This window comes from Apteryx rowi, unplaced genomic scaffold, assembly GCF_003343035.1.
Source record: "Apteryx rowi isolate R43461 unplaced genomic scaffold, aptRow1 scaffold_226, whole genome shotgun sequence".
Taxonomy (NCBI): Eukaryota; Metazoa; Chordata; class Aves; order Apterygiformes; family Apterygidae; genus Apteryx; species Apteryx rowi.
The window spans coordinates 293,163-301,716 of record NW_020448597.1 but is presented as its reverse complement, the minus strand read 5'-3'; positions in this window follow the sequence as shown (position 1 = coordinate 301,716).

Genomic DNA, 8,554 nt, shown 5'->3' with positions numbered 1-8,554 from the left:
CTTGATAACTTGTGTGTATGCAAGATTTTCTGTATACATTTGCTATTGAATATTTAGTATTTCTGGATGTAATTTTAATTTCTAGTTAATAAGAGAGGTAATGTCCTATTTTACTTTTCTCCCATGGTCGTATTTGTATAACTATTTCCCTTGATCCTGACTCCTGTAAGGCACAAATGTTGGTGCAGGTTGCTTTTGTCTTTTAGCACGAATCTTAGTTTCATTTTTGTCTTAACTTTGCTCCAAAAGCTGTTACGATTAGAAGAGGAGCCCTTTTTAACAGCAGGAAATCAGAATGCAAAAAAAGGAGTTTTTATTGTCTATTACTATTTAAAGAGACAGGTGATATATAAGAGAAAAATGGACCCACGTCCACCTGAAATAAATAAATTGCCTGTTTTTAAAATCCAAGGTAATCTATATTTGCAGTATGATGTATAATTAAGTTGACAGGCCTCCAAAAGTCAAAAGAAATGGTTTTATTTCTTTTAGTGTTACAAATAAACAGGTTGAGATCTTTGAGATTTGTAGTAACTGAAGATGTTCTGTCCAATTCAGCATTTTTTGTGCAATGCCTTTGTTTTTCTTTGTGGTGAACCCATGAAAGTTACTAAGACAAGTTAGTATATGGTGTAAAATAGTAAGTGCTTTAATAACTACTGCATATTAATGGTTGAAAACAGATACTCCAAAATGTCAAGCTGCATGTGTATTCCTTGGCTCTGAGAGAGACTGAAGTAAATGCTGCTTTTATAAAGAGTTTCTCTGACTGCCAACAGAAGAACTGTAACACATTTATAGGGAGCAAAAATTGGAGTGAAACATACCAGCGTAGAACAGCAGTTACTTCCTTTTTACCAATCAGAGAGAATTAATATAATAAATCATTAGGACAATAAAGGGAGAGATGTTTGAAAGAGGGTTAGTTATAAAAAGATATAATTTTAATTAAATGATAAATTACAAATAATGACAAGTTTGTATATAATTTACCCTGCTCCAGAATTTCCATTAAGCAATATGTATTTACTTCCTATTTAAATGATAAAGAGGGTAAAACAAAAGCTCCTAACTTCTTTTTTTATTAATTTCTATGTGAAAGCAGAAATTTTATGATGGCAAATAAGGCAATAGTAGTTGTTAAATGGAAAAATGACTGACCATTAGTTACTAGAAAGGGTAAAGCTCACTTATATTTGAAAGTTAGCAGTAGATCAGAGGATGGAATCCTTTGGGAAATAATGCGATGTCATATTCCAACTAATTGCTGTACATATGGAGTGCACAGTATGTTTCAAAGCAGTCGTGACCCTTCTTGGTGAGAAAAGATCACTGGTAGATGCTTTTGATTATAAATTCAAACATTTTATGTATCTCTGTAGATACTCATGCATCCTGGTAATATGACTGTGTTTTGAGACAATCTGTGAATGAGCTCAAGATGTTGGCAAAATGGAGAGTTGTGTACGACCACTGAGATGTTTATGGAACTGGAGCACATGATGGATGAGGAGACACTAAGGGAACTGGGTTGGCTTAGCCTGGAAAAGAAAAGGCTCAGGCATGGGGAATCTAGCTAATAGCAGTCTTCCAGTACCTAAACAGTGGTCACGGGGAAGGTGGAGCCTGAAGATACTGTATTTTCATAATTCCCAATCTTTCCTGGGAAAATCAATAGGAATTTTACTAGTAAAGTTTTTTTTACTTCTTTACTAGCAAAGTTTTCTGAGTTTCTATCAGAGGTATTGAATGGTGGTGGATGCTAACTCTTAGCTGTTTTCTTTTCTTCTACTGTATTTTTTCATCACAGAACCTTCTCATGAAATTTCTAAATTTGAAAAGAAACCTCTCCTGAAAAATAAAAACTCTTCTAAAAAGTACCCTACTCTTTCCTTACTCTCTTCTCCACTTATGTGCCTAGAGACAGCACAGGTCTTCAAGACTGAAGATGAATGGCAGCCATTTTAAGGACAGGAACAAACCATGGCAATATGTTGCTGGCATATTTGAGGAAAAAATGTTGTCATATAGTGGGAAGGTACCGAAGGAGCAGAAATTGTACAGTTGCTAAGGAAGCTGCAACATACCTGATGAGAAGGAGATATATATAGGTCCAGTTTGTTAAGCCCAATTTGTCTCAGAATCATGAAGAACGACCAAAAAGTATATCAAAACTCTTCTTTTGTTGCAGAATGCTTTGCCCACGTTACAGCCAGGAAGGACAAAACTAACCAGCTAGAGCTGGTAAGTGGTTGTGTTCCCTTTCTATTGAGAAGGAGTTTCATAAGGGAAATAAGTTCCTGTCATGGCTGCTAAAACAAAGAGGTTTGAAAAGAACATTTGGACTCTGAGACAGTTCAGAGCAAAAGCCTATACACATAGCCATTGCTGTAAGATGTTGAGAAGAGTCCTTGTAAGAAGCAACTGTCCTGAATTTCCACAGGCAAATAAATGCAGGATCAGCTTCTCCCAGCCACAGTCTGAAATCAAAAATTTTAAAAGAACCCCAAGACAAGCAAGTGCTATGTTTCATATACATACTGTATTTTTTTAATAATTTCTTTCCTATAGAAAAGAGCTTGAAAGAGAATTTGGTAAAGTACTGATTTTTTTCTGGGCTGGTGAAGGAAGTTCATCAGCCAAAATTTTGTCAGCTCCGTTTACTATTTGACAGAGATTTTTCCTACTGTGAAAGGTCAGTAACCAAATACTCTCTAAGAAGTATTGTGGCATGATTGAATTGGCTTTTGCAAGATAGAAATCCTTACTAGATTGTAAGAGTTACCGAACTGCTTGATATTTTCCAGACCTTCACTTTCACTAGCAGAGATGTTGGAAGCTCTAGGGTCATTCTATACGACATCTATAAAGAAGCTGTCCCTAAAAATAAAGGTCTTTCTAATATGTTGAGCCAAAAACTAAAACAAAAAAAATACAGAAGATACTTTTTTGCTGCTCTATTTGCCTGAATACCCCTGATGAGGTTTCAGTGAACTTACTTATGTACGTTCATACTCCTTGTGCATATTTACCACTTCTAAATAAACAAAACCACATACATATTAGCTAATGGTAAAAAGTGCTGTTGCAGAAGAGGTATTTTTAGATCTTGGAGAACAGCTGAGATAAAGCAAATTATCCAAGTGGCATAGAATGTAAATTGCTTAGTCTATGGCTTTTTCAAGAATTATGTGCAGCATATGGATAGGTCTAAATATAAAGAACTACATAGTTCCTGGAAAAGACTAACACACGAGCTACCCATTTGGTCTAGACCAGCCGTTCTGTCTCTCTCAGAAAAAATCATTTGCAGCTGGAACTGAGAGAGAGATAAGGGTTGGCACACAGCTCCCAGAGCTAATTCAAATTGCATTAGAATCTGTAGTCTGTATGAAATTTTAGTAGTGTTCTTACAAAGGAAGTTCACTCAACAGAAGTGAGAATCCTGTTCTTTCCTCTGTGGTGGAATATAAAAATCATTGAGGTATTAAGGGTTGATAAATTTAGAGAGGATACCTTAATGTCCTACCAGAGTTATGATGCACTTTGAGGGAAGTAGCTGAAGACAGAAATACTTGTTATAGTTTGGTTGCTTCTGTTAATTATGTGTCCTGGCTTTCGGTATACTTCAGATGTCTACCTGGGCTGGTCTCAGGATTTACTTCTTTTTCTTCAAGTTTCAGGCCTCTTACATTCCAGATGCTCTGGGAGCCCAGTAATAGAAGTAATTAGAAAGATTATCTATCTTATGCCAAAATTGGAGACAGTATGCTTGGCTTAATAAATTACACTGCATAGTGGGGCGTCATGTCTGAGCTAATCAAAAGTAGGTGCTACGCAATTGTCTTAATGCTGCAGAGACTCCCAGTAGAGGGCATGTTCTTCGTAGAAAGTGGTTTTCTTAAAAGATGTAAAACTTTGTATATTTCTCTAAAGTAGAATGATGCCAGTATATTATGCTAAAGGCACTGTTCACAGTTGAATATGGCTAGCAAAAAAAAGTAAACTATCCAAGATGAGACAAACCTGTTATTTGAAAACATGCTCTTTATGAGCATAGAGACAAAGTACTGAACAGGCATTATTCTAGCAAATGCTGCACTGGAGTTTTAAGCTTTTGAACTGAAGTTTGAGGGATGCTGAGTGATCTGGTTCCTGTGGCAGTTCAGGCCTTCAGTGCAGTGTTCATATGTGGGAAGTGTGCAGACATGAGCTATGGGGCTAAAAATCCTCTCTGCTACCAGAAGATCCTTGGTATAAGGTTTAGCCATTTAGATGGGTCCAAATTACTGTTCTGAGAGGCATAAGTGGAGAGAAAGCCTTTTGCTTAAATGATTCTGCCAGAAGGAAAACAATAATTTCACTTCATTTTTTTTCCTTCACCCCACATTAGAGAGAGCGATAAAGGCTTGACCTGGTAGTTTGTCAGGAAACAACTTCTGTCCATTTCACCAAATAATAGATGTGCTGAGCGTATAGCCACTGCTGTAAGATGCTGAGAAGAGAATCCTTGTAAAAGAGCCCTAAGTAGAGTTGGCCAACTGAAAACTTATTGTTTGAAAATAAGTATTGGAAAAGAATGAGAGCCTAGATATAATAGAATTTCCTTATTTGCGACAGGTCCTTGAAAAAGCAGTAGCAGCAACAGAAGAGATCCAGATCGTTCTTCCATTAAAGAGCCTGCCTGCAAATTGCTGTCCAGAGGAGCAGCTTCTAGATGAGCTGAGATACTGGCAGCCAGGACAAAACAAGCAAAAGGCTCTATTCAATTGCTCCTGCCACAGATGACTAAAAGTCTGAGGGCGACAGGAATTCCAAATGTTTCGTGTTGTAAAGCTGAAACATTGATGTACGAATCCTGTGTTTATGGTATCTTTTTAAAGACTGTTAATTATTAATGCTACTTTTCTGAGATGAAGGGAGCAGAGAAAGTAATGTTAAAAGCCTCACAATGATTCTTTTGTATACAAAGCCAAAAAGAAATTTTAAAACTTTATTTGGCAATCAAAATAACAATTGCTTTAGGCTTTCAATGCCCTGAGATATGTATTTTGGTGTATTCCATACGCTCCCTTAAAAATTATTTTCTTTAAAAATGTTGTTTCGCTTAGAAGAAACCCAGAACAGGAGGAGAATTGCCACCAGCTGGACTTCTATTATAGCTGTACAATAAGCCACATACTATTATTTTATCTTCTTGGAGCTCGCTGCTGACAAGTTTAATCAAATTGTACAAGTTTGCATGACTTCCAAGGGAGCGATAAAATCTTTAGCTAAGAGGATTGCATGTGTACTTTGTTAGATAGATTCATGCTGATTCTAATTTTTAATATAGCTTCCTAAACAGGGCAGGACCACTGTCCCAAAGATTGTACAACCTGAGTTGACTCAGTATGACTTAGTATACTAGGGGAACAAGGAATAGGGAGAGAATGGGATGAGGAAGTAATGCATTTATCAATGATAAAAGATGAGATTCCTATTGAGCTCCCCCCTCCTGTTAAGCTTCTAAAATGCACACTTAGAAAATACAAAGAACACTATTGATTCTTTTAGCACAGATATTGTAGAAGAAGGAATTTTCAGGACTAGCTTGAGACAAAATGTACCAGCGTGACAGACCAGGCTGTTCTGAGGTTTTTCACACACAAGGAGAAGGAGACATTTATAGTCCCCTGACCATTAAATAGCAACAGTACAAATCCGGTCCTGATACAGGCTGGAGCAACTCAGCTGGCTTATGTGGCACAGTAAGCATAAGTAAGCCAGTGTGGCTCAATATCACAACTGCCATTATTAACAAAGAAATTAATGGCAGATTTTTTGAATGATAATGTATAATAAAACTGTCAGCTCTTTAATCTCCTTAGAGGTAAAACTTTCCCCGAGCTCTTGAGAAACAGCAGTGCGTCTTTTACTCGCTCTCTAGGCTCTACATGGAGCTTCTTGTAGGCTCCTGGTTTATAGTCTTAATCTGTTTCCCTGGTTTCCTGTTTCTCTGCTCTCCTTCACTTGCGCAGACCACCAGACTACACCACTATCACATTTGAGGGCATTTCTTGAGATGTGGTTTATGCAGTTTGGCTCTGCTTTTTCTCACTTGGCAGCAAGCTCTTTTTCTGCCATCAGGTTTCTGAATGAATTCCCTTGGCTCAACTTCCTTCCTGACTGTTCAGTTGTTTTCTTGAAAATAAGATGGAATGATAGCTCCTGGTTAACAGCTGGGTCCATCTTAAATTTAGAACTCTTTTCATTTACAAGAAAAAAAAAAATTCTCAGTGGTTTTTGACCACACAGCAGCAGATTAAGTTCCCTCTGTTTTTTTTCACAAAGGGAAACTTAAGAGTCCAAAAATAATGCTTTGAGTATTATTGATCATGAGTCAATAAACTGTGATTTGAAATGACATATTTACAATTTTTTTCACTGAATTTCATCAGTAGAAACCAGGTATTTGGAATTTCTTCTGCTAATTTGAATGATATTGATATGACAAGTTGATCACATATTAGTTGTTTTATTTTGAGCTGTCTTAGACTCAGAACTAAAGAGTGAGAGAGAGACTCAGAATTGTAGTTATTTAAAAAATTAGCAAGGCAAATTCCTTAGACTTCCTCTATGGATCCTGAGGAAGCCTTCTACTGTCATGACACAGGACAGCCATTTTTTACACACACCTGCTGGCTCGAAAAGATGAAAGACTGAAAAAGCACCTTTTTCCCTTTACTATGTTTTGTCTCCTGTATTTTATGATATGCATAGCTTAGTCAAAGCTATGATATGCATAGCTTAGTCAAGCTCTGGGTTCTGGTTCCAGTATGTAACTGTGCAATGAAGCTTGGACTCCCATCAAACTCAAGAGTATGAGGTTTTCTATAATCACATGCATCCTGTCTTTGGCAGTAGTTAGTTTACCATGTATGATTGTGTTAGACATTTCTGAAATAACTTGGTCGAAGTCTCTTGAAAACTTTTAGTTTTCTAATTGATGGCCAGATTATTATTGATCGGATTATGCCTTTTATGGCCGGCTAAGATAATTTCTAAAATATTTAATTCTGTCTAGTGTTACTGGAAGATCTCATGCTTCTCTTACCATTTTAAAATAAACAGAAGGAGAAGACCTCCTAGCAGAATGACAACATGCTAGTACAAGTCCATTTTTTTCACTTGTATTTTGTTTCAGCGTGAATGGTTTATTCTTCATGCCAACTATAAATTACAAATAATGTACTACAAAAGCACAGCAAATTATTTATAACCTTTTACTAGGCACAGGTAAATATATCACCAATTTGTGCGTACCCAGTTATTTTGTATCCAGGCTCAACCCCTGCATACCCATTACTCCTGAGTCCCTTGTACAAGTCCATACCTATTCCTGCAGGCATCCTCACCATGCTCATTCTTGTGTCTTCTGCTGAGCTCTTCTGTGCCTCTCTCCCCTGTTCTGTATTAATTCACTTCCTTTTCATATTGGGAGAACAAATGGGAGAAGGGGAGGAAAGAGCAGTTCTGTTGAATTCTTTCTTAGTAAGGAGCATTTTCTTCAAATAAAAGTCTCTTCAAAATGGGCAAGAGGAGCTTCCCTGTGTGCTATTTATAAAAAGAATGGGCAAATCAAAATCAGTCCTTTGTTTGGGTCTCCTCAATGTGGTTTTAGGGAAAACAGCTCCAGAAAATCCTGCTCATTTGGGGACTGGAGGAGAAAGGTAGTTTTGGTTAGTTCCCCAGGGAAAGACTGAAGAAGATTGAATGACTGAGTTACTACCAGAAACCAAAAGGAGGAGGGGAAGAAAGAACACTGTTTTGCCTGCAGTATGAGCCTTTAAGTTATGAGGAAGCTGCGATATGAGGGACAAAAGCTGAAGATACATCATGATAAGTGGGAGAAAGCGTAGATTATTTTGGAAGTAGTCTGGAGTAGACTGGAGTAGTTTAATGTTGCATAAGGATAGCAGGTGGCTTTCATAAAAGAAATTTAGTCCAAGGAAGCAAACCTGAGAATACTTGATTTCTTAGGATTGGATAGGGCATATAGTCAAAGCCAGTGAGGCTGTTTGGAAGGAACAAGAACACATCAAACAATACTGAACAGCAGTTGCACCAAATATAAATAAATAGCCAATTTATGATCTACTGAACAGCAGATTTTTATGAACTTCCAAAACATTTATTTGCATTTTATCTTAAAAATGTAGTCCTTCAATAAGCACATGTGGAGATGATATAATTAATTCACAGACATTTTGTAAGTCTGCAAAAGGGTAAAACTCAACACACAAACTATAGTAGCTTTCAGCAGCTGACATTTTCTATGAATAGCTTTACTTGTTCATGTCTTCTAGACTTTCATCAATTAGGGTGCAATTTCCATTCTGGATATCTGCCTTATTTGTTTTTTTTTTTAAGTGTTTCTTTTTAATTTAAGCCAAAACAGCTCAGCCATTTTGAGAAAAAGAAAAGAAAATTGCATAGTTTCACTTGTGTTAAAGGTTCTGGTGGCCTTTCTTTGAGCAGCTCTATTATTCCAATGCTCAGTTCATAAATTTGG